A 14,307-nucleotide genomic window follows, 5' to 3' on the forward strand; every position below is an offset into this window, starting at 1 on the left:
TTTATTTTTTTAAGCTTTCAATATGGTTAATTTGAGTTGTTATTGAAAATTAGATCCAAACGGATTGATTTAGCGCTTGTACTGTTGATTAAATCTGTATTATGAACTTTAATGTTGATGGTCAAAGTATTTTTTTTTTTTTTGTGCAAAAGTGATTGTTCACATTATTGGGGTTCTGAAYAGCCAATATTTCATGCAACGTAGCAAAATTTTTAATAATTTACAAAATAATTTTAATATGGAGCACTGAAATGTTTCATGTCATATTTGATCGACTGTAATCTAGCAATTATATCAAGGTCGTGCTTTCGATAAAATCATGTAAATCACTTTCCCGGATTTAATACAATTAATACACTTAGCTCTGGTTTAATATAATAATTTTTTTTTTGTACTCATGCGACTCCATGTAATACTTAGAAGTCTTTACTTTTTTATCAGGCTCAATTTTGAGTTTTGAGTTATTATTTGGAGTCTCTCTCTTCAAAAAATTGTTCAAAGGTATCACAAAATCTAGAAACGTTTCGATACCTGGCCTGAAAAGGACAATTTTTGTAGAAAAGCAGRTGTATCCTACTAAGGCTACCAACAATAGGAAGCCATAGTTAAACAGACCAAAGCAACCGCCTTATTCTCTTACATATATGGTTTTAAGCCCCACGAGTAATTTATGGTATTTTAATGTTTTTCGTSCTCTTGGTTGTAGGACATCACATGGAAATTTTTATAAAAATTATACTTTTAAACAAAAAAGGTCAAAGATTGAATTCCAATAGGCATTTCCAGATGAGGATACCCTCCAGACGTGAATGGCTAATCCGGTTATTAGAGGAGGAGAATACCATCTCAATCTATTCTCTCGGGTTGAAAATATACTGCGGGGTAAGGGCATGGATATTGCCATCTCTCTCTCTTGGTCTACCAAACTTAGCTAGCAACTTCTTAGCGGATGTTCTAGGCATAGGAAAGACCTGTGAAATCTAAATGAATAACTGTGGGAGGATTGAGAAAGCAACCATATACACAGTAGTCAGGCGGCATTGCTGACCTTATCGTCGACAAKGATAATTTCCATAGTAGATAGGTGTTTAAATTCTTTGCAAGGTCAACTCCACTTGCCAATAATATGTGTTCCTGGTCACAGAACATTTCGGCAACGAAAAAGTACACGAGTTTTTATATGCCTATTAAAGTTGCACACAAGCAATAATGAAAGAGGCTTCCACTTTATCTGAGAATGCTCAGCTCTATCACAAACCAGGTATAGAAACTTACGGTGATTCAGTTTTATAAAAAMAAAAGTCCACGAGTGKTGYAAAGTCTTCAAAGACCGCTTCAACTGAGGAAAATATTAAAAAAGTGAAGGATATGGTATTTAAAAGTWGTTAGGMAARCGTTAGAAAGRTGGTAAGAGAGCTGGACATCTCTCGCGAGTCCGTTTGAGTGAGTTTSGTGGATATTTTGGGCATGAAACGAGTTAYTGCTCGACTCGTTTCGATAAAGCTAATTTGTTTTTTTAAAGAGTACCGTAAGCTGGCCACTTTGGGCATGAACTCCGACGGTCACACATTCATGAAGAGCATTATAACTACCAATGAGACATGGGCTTATGAGTTTGCGTGCAAACAAGTCAACTATCTTCGGAATGGAGGGAAAAAACTAACCGAAACCAAAAAAAAAAACTCGCCGAAGCCGCTCAAGAGTAAGGGTGATGATTCTTGTTTTTTTCGATATTCGTGGTTTGGTGCATCATGAATTTTTATCAGAGGGAGAGACGATTGGGCGTTTTGCGTGAGAACATCCATCAAAAAACGATCGGAATTGTGGAAAAATAATATATGGATTTTGCACGATGATAATGCACCATCGCATCTAGCCACGATTGTGACCGAATTTTAAGCCAAAAATCAATTAACCACCGTATTCACCAAATTCTCTACTGCTACCAAACACATTGGATCATAMCATATAGTGTTGGAAAGAGGAGATTTTAAACTTAATTTAGTCCAAAAAAATTTAATACGGGAAAGTTGAAAAAAAGTTACAGCTTTCCAAAAATGAGTAAAAACAATGAAGAAATTCGCTATGTTTTGAAATTTTTGTATAAAAAAGGGAATTTGTGAAGTTTACAGAGACGATGCCGTATCAGTTCGCTTCTTCGGTTCTGGAAATTTCGACGTGAAGGTGAACCTAGCTCGACATATCACTGAAAAAGTCCTGAAACGAAATGAAATCGATGCATTTCTGAAGCGAAAAATGACAGGAGACAAAAAATGAATGAAATACGACAATAATATGGGAAAAAGATCATGATCCAAGCGTAGTGAAGCTCAATAAAATTCCGCAAAGCCATGATTGACGCATCGAAACGTTATGCTGAGCCTTGAAAAATTTTGGTGAGATTGGAAAGGAATCATCCAACATGAGCTGCTCCAGCCTGGTCGAAGGATTGATTCTACATTTTACTGTCAACAACTRATGAGATTGAAGCAAGCTATAAGCGAAGTGAAAAGGCTTCGTSTTCCATCAGGACAACGCTAGACCACACACATCTTTGACTCGGCTAAAACTGTGAGAGTTTGGCTGGGAAGTTCTGATGCATCCACCATATTGCCCTGACCTTGCACCATCGGACTACCATTTATTTCGGTCAATGCAAAACTCCCTTAATAAAGTAAAGTTGGCTTCAAGGAAAAATTGGCAAATATGAAAATTACTTGTCGCAGTTTTTCGCTGAGAAAACCAGAAAAGTTTTACACTGTCTCTAGCGGAAAAATGCCAAAAAGGGGTCGACCAAAATGKTACATATTTGGTTCATCAAAGTTCATTATAAACATAAAAAAATTAAGTTGAAAAGACTTTTTCGACTACTCAACGTTAAYTATTTTTTGTGCAATATTTTTATAGGTAAAATTTTTGTGTTAATAATTCTTTTATTGAATTTGATTTTCTTTAATTTATTTTTTATTATAACTCATTCTTCATTCAGTAAATACTCGAATGGGCAAGATATTATATGTGTGAGAAAACTCAATGTGTGGCAATGTGAAAGCGATCTCTCAACAATCAAAGCCTTAAGAATAAGTAAGCCAATTAGAAATGCTCTTGAAATGAATATTGTCTACGTGCTGTGGCAGCGCAATGACAATCGGCGGCAGTACTTTTCGAAAATGACGCGCCAGAATGCGACGGAGAAATGCATTAAAGTAGGAAAAGGCGACTTGAAATTATTTCTAGATATGTACATACATATGTAGCACACAAAAGCGATTTGAAATCAAGCGGTGAATGTGAAATTTTCGCTTATTAAAAATTAATAGAWTTGAAGTGAAGTAAAGCTTTATTGAATATGAAACAAATGTTGCTTTGCACTTGCATTTATTTGTGTTGTATTACACACAAAAATATTATTGTTGTTTTTTTGTCAAATGCTCTCTGTAGCTTGTTGTTATTGATTTGCGTTCTTATTTTTCGAAAATGATTTATATTGCTTATTTATAGCTAAAACTTTATGAATTTATTTTGATTTGGCTTTCCAGAGCTTTATTAATATTATTGCAGTTGTTGTTGTTGCTGTTGGCGTTGTCGTTGTTTGTTTGTCATTTGCTTTGACCCAATTTGTATTTCTTGTCGGCAACGTGTACTTATAGCTTTTTGTATGTGTATGTATAGGTATGTGTGCAGCAGAACGACACTGACAGTGTGCAACCACTGTCACATTGTCAGTCAAACCAAACAGCCAAATGGACGGACAAACTGCAAGCACGCTTCAACAAGTGGGMGTGTGGACAATGGAGGGGCATGCCAATTGCTGCAAAGCAGTCCATAAAGCGCYACAATACAAGAGTAGCAATAGTTGCAAATTTGCGGGAGTTCCACGGGCGAGGGGCGGCACCGAGCCGGTCATTGCATTCGCTTGGCAATTTCGTGTGAATATGYAATATGAATACGCCAAAATGGCCAAATGTCCAAAACGTTTGTTTGTTGGATTGCGTTTGCAACATGGTCCGCATGTCAAGCCATCAGTCAAACAGTCATACGGTATCATATGGGGCATGCATCACAACGCGAATTATTCACCCACAAATTTTGCAATATTTATTTTACTTCAAATTATGAGCTGCAAATTTGGAAAATTTTGCACCCCAGCTGTAATACCCTTCACAGATGCATTGCTTATAGCATAAAAGAGAATACAAAGGTATTTAACTTGGTTTGATGGGCCAGTTTGTATGGCAGCCATTCTTTGTAGTGGTTCGATCTGAATTATTTTTATGGACATTATAGCGCTGTTTTGGATAATTATTTATATCGATTTACGCGAAGTTATCTTGTGAAATCAAAAAGTTGTCCATAGAAGGACTTTATTTTAATTGGTTAGTTTGTATGGCAGCTATATGCTATAGCGGTCGGATCTGAACAATTCATCCGGAAATTGTAGCCTTGCCTTAGAGAATAATCYTTGCTAAATTTCGTGAAGATATCTAATCAAATGAAAAAGTTTTTCAAACAAGAACTTTATTATGATCGGTGAGTTCGTATGGTACCTACATATATGTAATAGTAGTCGGATCTGAAAATTTTATTTGGAGATTATGGCGTAGTCTTACAGAAGAATCCATGTTATATTTTGCCAACATATGTATCTTGTCAAATAAAAAAGTTTTTCATAAAAGGACTTTATCTTTGTCGGCCAGTTTGTATGCAGCTATTTGCTGTAGTGGTCCGATATCGGCGGATCCGATAAATGAGCAGCTTTTTAGAGAGAAAAGGTTTTATGAAAAATTTGATATCGAAATCTTTAAAGCTGAGTCCGTGTATATACAGACGGACATTACTGAATCGACTCAGCTTGTCACGCTGATAATTCTCATACAGCATAGGATCTCCGCTGTGTGCTTCTGGGTGTTAAAAAATCTTTGCCAACCTTAATATACCTTGTTCAGGGTATAAATATAATTGGTAAATCAAGAAAAAAACATTATATCACAACTTTCTCCCCTCACAATTTGATTTCCTGAAATTTCCATTTGATAATTTTTCGCTGTGCATTGCAATTGCACTTTCGCMTGCTATTGTCTTACCATAAGCATATTTGCGTATGTATGTCTACTGTGTGTGTGGTTGTGTGTGTGCCGTCTGCACAATGCTCGCGTTTGAACTGCATATCCGCCGTTGCGATCGCATTTGATCGACTAACCGCTATAATGCGCTGCGGGCGACACTGTTTTTCTGGCGTTGTTTGTATTGTTTTTTATTGTTGTTGTTTCTGCGCGTACGATTATCGCTTTTGGAGCTATTTAGTTGGCGCAATGATCGCTTTTCAATGGGCATTAGGATATTAAATGCTTCCGCTCAGCGTCTGTTGAAGCGAACGACCGCCCGCCCACTCGCTTGCCTGCTGGCTGCGGTCTTTCAGCTGCGCTTGATTCTTTTGTTTACAATCCCTTACGGTAGTAAGTGCAGTTGTGTGCACAATTTTCGCATTCCGGTTACAAAAATCGAATAGCAATTGCTCTTATGTAGTTTTGAAAGCTTAACTCTTSTATATAGAGTTACTTTCTGATGGTAAGGAAACTTTTCTTGTGCCTTATTTAGTCCATGCAATAATTTACTGTCCTCAAGTTCATCATCTGCTGCTTTTTATAAGTATTACTGCAATTAAAGCGAACTTTTTTAAAAGCTCCAATCGAATTATATGAAATAAAAAATATCACCATCAAAAGAGAGGAGATCTCCATCTTCCGATATGACATATACTGATCCAGTATTTAGTATTTATGGCTTGCCAAACGTTGATTAATTCCACGCACTGAAATTTTTTGCACACAAAGATTCTAAAAATTTTAGTTTTGTTTCGCCTAAACTGTTACAGTTCCTGTCATCCCGATCACTACTTTAAGTAGAACTTTTTAACGAACGTGTACAGTAATCATCGATTAGTATTTCCCCTATGTTTTCAATTCATTGTCCTCATTTTCTGGAAATAACGGGTGATCAAAGTAAATGTATTTTTTTCTATAGCATTTTTTGACGTGTGATCTACACGTAAGTCAAGTCAAGCTGTCATTTTATTTTGTGAGAACGTAACTGTCAATGGTTATGGTTATCGGGCCGACTATTTGATGCCCGAAAGTGAAGCTCGTGATCTCCAGATCTCGTGATTTATTGAGAGAACACTTCGGTAAACAGATAATTACACTTTTTGGGCCGGTCGATTGGCCAACAAGATCATTTGATATCACACCGTTAGACTTTCTTGGGGGTTTATGTGAAGTATAAAGTCTATGCGGACAATCCCGCTTCGATTTATTTCTTGGAACAAAATATCAAGCGTGTCATTCACCAGTTACTCATTAAATTTGAAGTTTCTTTGTTTTTTCTTGAGTTTTCCAAAGTTGTTTGGAGGAAAGCTTAGTGAAAACGTTTCGTTTCTCCTTGAAAGTGCAGCCTTCGGTGAACTTGTTGACTGGAGTCGATTGTAGCCTCCAAATATTTCGTGAATACACGAGGGTCTCTTGATCCATATGCATATGTATAGAAGGTTTGTTTTCACAAAAGAACGTTGACCGCGAAATCCTTTGTTAGGTTTAGCCTAACCCAAGTTATTGAATTAAATCAAAGTGTGTTATTTTTATTTGTTATTATYCTTTTCCAAATGTACATTAATCGAAAATTTTTAAACTAAGGTATTAGTAAAGAAAATTCGCATAAAACTGCAATTTCTMATTTAAATTAATAAATTAAAGAAGCTCTGCGATTATAAAAATTTTGCTCCCTACTGTAGCAACAGCCAGCATCAACTTCATATTGCGGCATTGCGGTTATTAAAGTAAATTGCGTTTTGTTTTATTTTCACATTCGCTAGAAATTTGTCCCATTTTTACAATTAGACAATGCGCGTCAACCACCGTGAAGCACAGATCTGTAAGTTAGCACGAGTGCATATCGGTGAGTTCAAACTCGTATGTTGCAGAGCTGTTTAAGAATGAAAGTTCTGGAAAGTTGTAAATAATCAATGGGAATTTGATGAGATTTCCACAGTGCCGGTAATGTCGCTCGGATTGTGTGCTCAATGAAGGTATCTGCTATTGAACTTTCGTTTATTTTCTAGGTCACATTTTCTGTTCAGTCCTTTGGGTTATTTTTGTAGTATTTTTATATTGATGCAACGACACTGTGAATTTGTGTCAATTTAAAGCTTTAGTTTTTTGTTTTCTTCAGAGAAAGGCAATAGAAAATTCGTGAAATATGGATTTAGCATACATAAATAGTTAATTTGTTTTTAAATTTTCTTTAAGTTTTATAGTTACGATTATTTTACCTTTAATATGATGTCAGCAAAATATTAAAAGTGATTTCATTTTATTAATTTTTTCGTATAAAATACTGAAAAACACATTAGAAAACAATTTAAAACATAATTTACGAAATATTTTGAAATAAGAAATACAAATAGAAATATGATTAAATTGCGAACTATCTTAAYAAATCAAAGAAGGTGGAAAAGGTAGTTCAGCGTCACCCTTAAGTTAGGATAATAGGTTATAGAAATTAAAAGCATTATATTGAGCAAATAATCCCGATCTCTACTTAGATTTGAAGGTAATTTCTGGTGTTTTTCTGATGGAACAGTAGAGACCACGTCTGCTTATAGTAGAGGATTATCTGCCAATTCCACCAAGCATATAGTAAACTATTCTTGGCAATCAATTCTGGCTTGGCCTTCGCTTGCGCCGGCCCTTTGCAATTCAATCATGACGTCATCGAATCATCAACCATATTAYATCACCAGTAACCATCCTTATAAAAATGGTTCGACAACTGAAACAATCAAACTCGACTGTTTGTCTTCCAGTAATCACAACACGGTCTGAACACCATATTGTGTAATCCAATCGTACGAATACTTTGTGGTAAAAAACCACCCGAAAGTTATAATATAATTTCCCAGTTTTTTTACGGCAGCTGCGTAAGTCGGTACACCTCAGTAGTGTGTTGAGATTTTTGCAATGGATAAAAATATCGAACTAAGAAATTGTCTAAAATTTTGTATTTCTAACAAAAATTTCGTGCGMGAAATCGTTGCGAATGTTGGAAAACGCTGACGGTGATTCAGTTTTATCAAAAACACTAGACTATGATTGGTACAAAGCCTTCAAAGGCGGACGAGAGATCGTTGAAAACAAGTATTAGAGGGATAGCAAACCGCTCAAAAATCAAGGGGATGCTCATTTGATGAATTTGTTCCAGAAGCTCAAAATGTAAATAAGGAGTTCTATTTGGCAATATTAGGCGTTCCGAGAGAACATCCGTCGAAAATGGTCCAAAATTGAAGGAGTTGAAGGCCATCCTAAAAARTGCTTATGAAAAGTGTTTCGTGGACTGRAAAAATCCTTGGCATAAGTGYATTTCATCAGATGGGAATTATTTTGAAGGCGAYAAAATAAATATTGATAAATAATTAAATATTCCACTACACTTCATATTTCACAGGAAAATTGAAGACATTAAAAATCTAAACCACTGAGTATATTCCCAACATAAGAAACCTGTTTATAATGCTAACTTTTCAGTGCAGATTTAATTAGGAGTAATTGAAGAAATTGTTCTATAGGTGGCTAACAGTAGCATCTGCCAATGAAATTGCTTAAATTTTACATTTTGCATCGAACTTTTTACTGAACTTCTTGCTTGTACTAGTCTGAAAAACAGCGGTTTTGTACATAGTTTTTGGAGATTTAGTTAGGAACGAGAGCAAGAKTATTCGAGTTTCGGCCTGAGTAAAATCCATAATACATTTTTTCTGAGAATATGACACAACAAGTTATSCAATCAGAAGTACTTTTTTTCAATAGCCGTTTTTGTTAAACCACGCGTGAGTCGTGTGAAACTATGATGTTATTTTGTTTGGTATTTCATCGTGGAAAAACTTACGCCTGAGTAACGCCTACAAATCGTTTAACTTTATTACGGAAATTCATGTTCTGTAGAGAAGGTCAACATAATSGACCTACTATTATTCTATTCGCAACACCATCACCCATCTTGAGACCCAGCAGTCATTATTGCATAATATTTGACCGAATACACTACGCCCAGCATGCAGTGAAGAAAACATACCCACTGTAGCTGAAGGGTTCACGAAGACCGAGCAGAATCGATTTGGCGCTTTTCACAGCAACTCGGACTGACGTATGGAACGATTTGGCGGATTTGTCGTCGAGATTTTAAATACAGGTTGTGCCAGAACTGAAGCACCTCGATCTTTTCAAGCAACATCACTTCGCTCTATGGGTTCTTGAAAAGTTCCAAGAATATACGACGTTTTGTCGACAAATTTTGTTCAACCATGGGTCCCATTTCTGACTCAATGGGTAAATGGCCACATTTGGCACGAAGAGCAACCCGTAGAGATTCAAGAGCTGCCATTTCTTTCAGAAAAAAAAAACAACGCTTTGGTGTGGTTTTTGACCCAGTGGAATCATCGGTCCATATTTCTTCAAAAATGTTACCGATGAGAACGTAACCGCAACCATTATCGCGCCATGATAACCGACCATTTGATGACTGAGATTAAAGCTCGTGAACTCGGCGGCATTTGATTTCAACAAGACGACGCCACTTCCCACACATCGCATCAACCAATGGATTTCTTGAGAGAAAACTTCGGAGAGCAGATAATTTCACGTTTTGCGATGGTCAATTGGCCACCAAGATTGTGTGATATCACGCAGTTAGACTTTTCCTGTGGGGATATGTAAGGTCAATCCCGTTTCGATTCAGTTCTTGGAGCAAAACATTACCAGTTATCAGTCGAAATGCTCGAACGAGTCATCGAAAATTAGAGTCAACGGATAAAACATCTGAGGCGTAGCTGCGGTCAGCATTTCAAAGAGAGAATCTTCAAAGATAGTCGGCTTGGTGTTTGATACTAGTTATCAATTAGGTTTATAACTGGTTGATTTCTCCACCGGGTACACATGACTGTAGCGCAGTTCAGATGTTTGTGCTGTGTCTATTTGATCAACGAGGAAAAGTGCTACATCATACATATGTAAATTACAAAAGTACTTATAACTGTAAGAGTCTGTAAATAACTGTAACATATTTCGCTTTTCCTTTTCATGTCCACTTAAATATTTTTCGACATTCGAGACGGTTTTGGAGAAACTTTCTTCTTCACTCAAATGCCTCAAGTGTTTTACTACTGAGTGCTGTAGTGATTCTCGTTTTCATTTCATTTTAAATATTCAGCTCGCACTCCAAAAACCATTGATTAATGAAGTGATCCGCGATCCGTAAACAAATAATACAAAATTACAACAAACAATTTGTAGTAAACTGCAAAATTGGAATTTAATATATGTATGTGTTGTTATGACATCTATCATGAGCTTAGATAATAAAATTGGTAACAGGAGTGTGTGGTGGCCAGCAGTTTGGGTAGAAAGTGGTCTTTTGAAAATATCTGAAAATTTAAAATGAAAATGAATTTTATAAATATTTAATTTAATGATGATAAATATGACCTGCTCTCWTCGTGGATCGCAGCTTCAATGCCAGTYTTAMTCAGCTGTCTTCATTTGAATTCCTYTGCTGTTRTTGTTGTAGTTTTGCTGAGGCATCGCTTCGCACGTTTACATTTTGGCCGCTTGAGTTCCCCATTGCCCACTTAGCGCTTGGGGCACAAAGCCGTTAACTGTTATTTTTTCACTTTCTTTGCTTTCCGCTTCGTGACTGGTGTATCATTTCTTCACCGATTCGTTGTCGGGTGTTTTGACCGGATTACGCATTATTTCTGCGTCATTTTCGCATAAGCGCCAAGTGTGCCCATCTATGGCTGTTGTTACATCAGCGCGGCAAAGTAGCGCGAAATCGCCTGTTAAGTGAAATTGTCAATAAGTGCAACAATCGTTTGTTTACTTTTCGCATTTATTTTGCCATTGAAGTTGTACATGGCCTATATGTTATTAATAGTTCGGTTGTTAGGTCGTTTGAAGTAGCTGGATGACATTGAAAGTAGTGATGCTTTGAACTTTGTTTGGGATTTACAAAATTTTGTTTATGCATATAAAATGYTTTTAAGAAAAATGAGATATTGTAAATTTTGGAAGAAGTTTCTGGATTTCAGACTAAAAGCTTTATACTTCAAATATTAGTTTTTGCCTCATAAAAGGCAATATTCCCAGGGACCCAGGCATTGACTGTGTCGTACCGATGGTGATATGAAAAATATCGCTGGCAAAATGCTTTTATATTTTTTTTGGTTTCTTGTAAGGATTGACCATGACCAATTTCTTACATTTTTATAATCAAACCATAAAAATTCTGCAGAAAAATATTTCCACATAGATATCCCATAAATTGCCCGATTTRTAATACTACATACTATTACTGTGGTCAAAAGTAAGTTGATTTGATTATCTATTAAAAAGCCTTGCTAAATGGCATTTTATCGAAAGGGGATAACTTTGAAGGGAATGAAATTGTTTTGGAAGAATTAATAAATATTTTACATTTTATAAAAAACCGGTATAAACCCGTCCGAAGAACAACAAAGCGGCGGGCGCCGAWGGATTACCAGCCGAGCTATTCAAACACGGCGGGGAAGAACTGATAAGGAACATGCATACGCTTTTTTTTTTAGAACATGGTCGGACGAAAGCCTGCCTGACGATTGGAATTTAAGTGTTCTCTGCCAAATCAACAAAAAGGGGAAACCCCACAATCTGCGCCAACTACCGTGGGATATATCGCATCGCATATAAGGTTTTATTGAGCGTATTGTGTAAAAGGTTGTAGCCCATCAACAAACTGATTGAACCATATCCATGTGGCCTCAGGCCTGGAAAATCAATAACCGACACGATATTCAACATGCGCCATATATTAAAATAAACTATGAAGAGAAGATCGACATACACCATCTCTTCGTCGATTTTACAGCTGCTTTTGACAGCGCGAAAAGGAGCTCCTTTTATGGCCCTGTGTCTGACTTTGGTATCTACGCAAAACTAATACGGCTGTGTAAACTGATGATGAGCAATACCAAAAGCTCCGTTCAGATCGGAAAGGACCTCTCCGAGCCGTTCGATTCCAAAAAAGGTTTCAGACAAGACGGCTACCTTTCGGGCGACTTCTTCAATCTACTGCTGGAGAAAAAAATTCAAGCTGCATATCTGAATGGAGAAGGTACAATCTTCTACAAGAGTGTACAACTGCTAGCATACGCCGATGACCGCCTCGTTCTGCTTTCACTTGGTTGGATAAAGAAGCGAAGTAAATGGGTCTGGTAGTCAACGATGGCAAAACGAAATGTCACAAACCGTCGTGGCGTTCGCGACTTGTCTATCTTAAAATTAGCAACAACAAGGTGCTACGGGAGATGAAGATTTATGGTATTTTGCACATTGTCAACGCCGAATATCGCAGTCGCTGGAACTATGAGCTGTAGGAGATATACGACGAAATTTAACGGCGACATTGATCAGGGAWTTAAGAGACAGCGGCTACGCTGCCTAGGTCATGTCGTCCGAATGGWCTCCACCTCTGAGAGTATTCGACACAGTACCCGTCGGGAGAAGAAGAGGAAGAGGGATACCTTCACTTCGCTAGAAAGACCAGGGGAAAGGGACCTGCCTACTCTAAGAATCTGCAATTGTTGCCAAACARCGAAAAGGTAGAATGACTGGCTCGCTTTAAGCGAGTAAGCGTGTATCTACGCGAATAAAAGCGATGAAGATGCATTAGCTTCTTTGGATATATTTCCGCAGTTCTTTTAAAACGGTTTCAATTATTTCTATCGGGGCGTATTTCGTATTTCTGGAACTCTACACCCATCTTTGCATGCTTTTTGCCTCTCATAGGCCACTGCAGACGTGAGAATTTTCAAATGAAAATTACTGGGGTTTTCTATATTACGCCAAAATAAGTTGGAAAAATAATTGTTTAAAAAAAAAAAGTGTCTTTGGGATGTAAAAAGGTAAATTTACACTAAATTTCGTAAAAAAAGTATTTTTTTTTTGTGCAAGATAAAAATAAAAACCTAAAACTGCTTGGTTATTTGAAYATTTTATATCACTTTTGAGGTAAGGTGCAGAAAGTGTTAATAGAAAAGTTGTAAGTCTCTCGATTACCTACAACTTTGCTATATAAATTTTTCCTATATCTTTCTTTTTCAATGTGTTTCATTCTACTATGGTTTTTTCMCCTTATGAGTCAGGAAAGCTGATTAAACGCTGCTAACCAAAACAATGAAGATCCCTGATAATCTAAACAGTGTTAATTAATGGGCGTGGYATTATTATGAAGAGCGTGTAAATGGCGTTAAATCAATTCGTGGTAAATTGCTCGCTTGCCCTTTTCTAACTCACGTTCATGCTATTATATGGAATCCAAAAACAAAGCACAAATCTTACAAAGGTAAGACAAATWAATTTCTGTTGCACAATTAGATATCTATGCAAATTGTTTATTAATAATTGCTTAAATTATCTGCTAACTATTGGTTTTTCATGTCAATCCCTCTTGTGAATATGCGCCTCTATTTGCTTTATAATCACTGGACATTTGCTTAGCCATAACTCACTTGAGAGTATAAGCAGCGCCGAGTTGCTGTGGGAGTTGCGCGGCATGTCGGCGATAATTCAATTTTGGGGCTGGCTTATCACGTTCTCGGTGCAAATCTTCTGCGATTAAAAATATAAGCAACTTATGCAATTTGATTTCTTTAGTTGTGATTTTTTTTTATTTGTTTCATTTGATTTCATTGTTGACCATTCGGTATTTCCATAGATGCAGCTGCAAATTCGCTGCTTAATAAATTACATAGGCATATTTGATAATAAATCTTTTAACGGATCAAGTTTAATTGCTTTTGAATTTTCTGCGTAGTAAATATAATTTTTCTARAATCACCTACTCGCCGCTAGGTGGCTCTGCATCAATAGGTTTCGTTGTTGACTTTTGTTTAYTACTCGGCTGTGTATTATTTATCGCAAGCGATTTATTTGCAGTGCAGCTAAAACTGTTGTGTAATTTTGCTGGCGATCAAACTGTTTTGGTTAACSCTTTATATATACAAGTTTTATACCATGTTAGAACATATACATAAATATTAGTAYTTTGATTTTGAAGTGCTTGAAAGAACTCTAGATGTTTATGAGTGATAAAATGACTTTGAATTATTTTAAGTATGGGAAGACATCATAAAGGTCATTCTCTCGAACGAAAGCAGCTAATGGGACAATATGCGATTTGATCCTTTACTAGTCGCCTGAGAGATATTTTGAGATAATATCTATT

Source organism: Bactrocera latifrons, unplaced genomic scaffold, assembly GCF_001853355.1.
Source record: "Bactrocera latifrons isolate USDA-ARS-PBARC rearing strain unplaced genomic scaffold, ASM185335v1 scaffold_432, whole genome shotgun sequence".
In the NCBI taxonomy this organism is placed as follows: Eukaryota; Metazoa; Arthropoda; class Insecta; order Diptera; family Tephritidae; genus Bactrocera; species Bactrocera latifrons.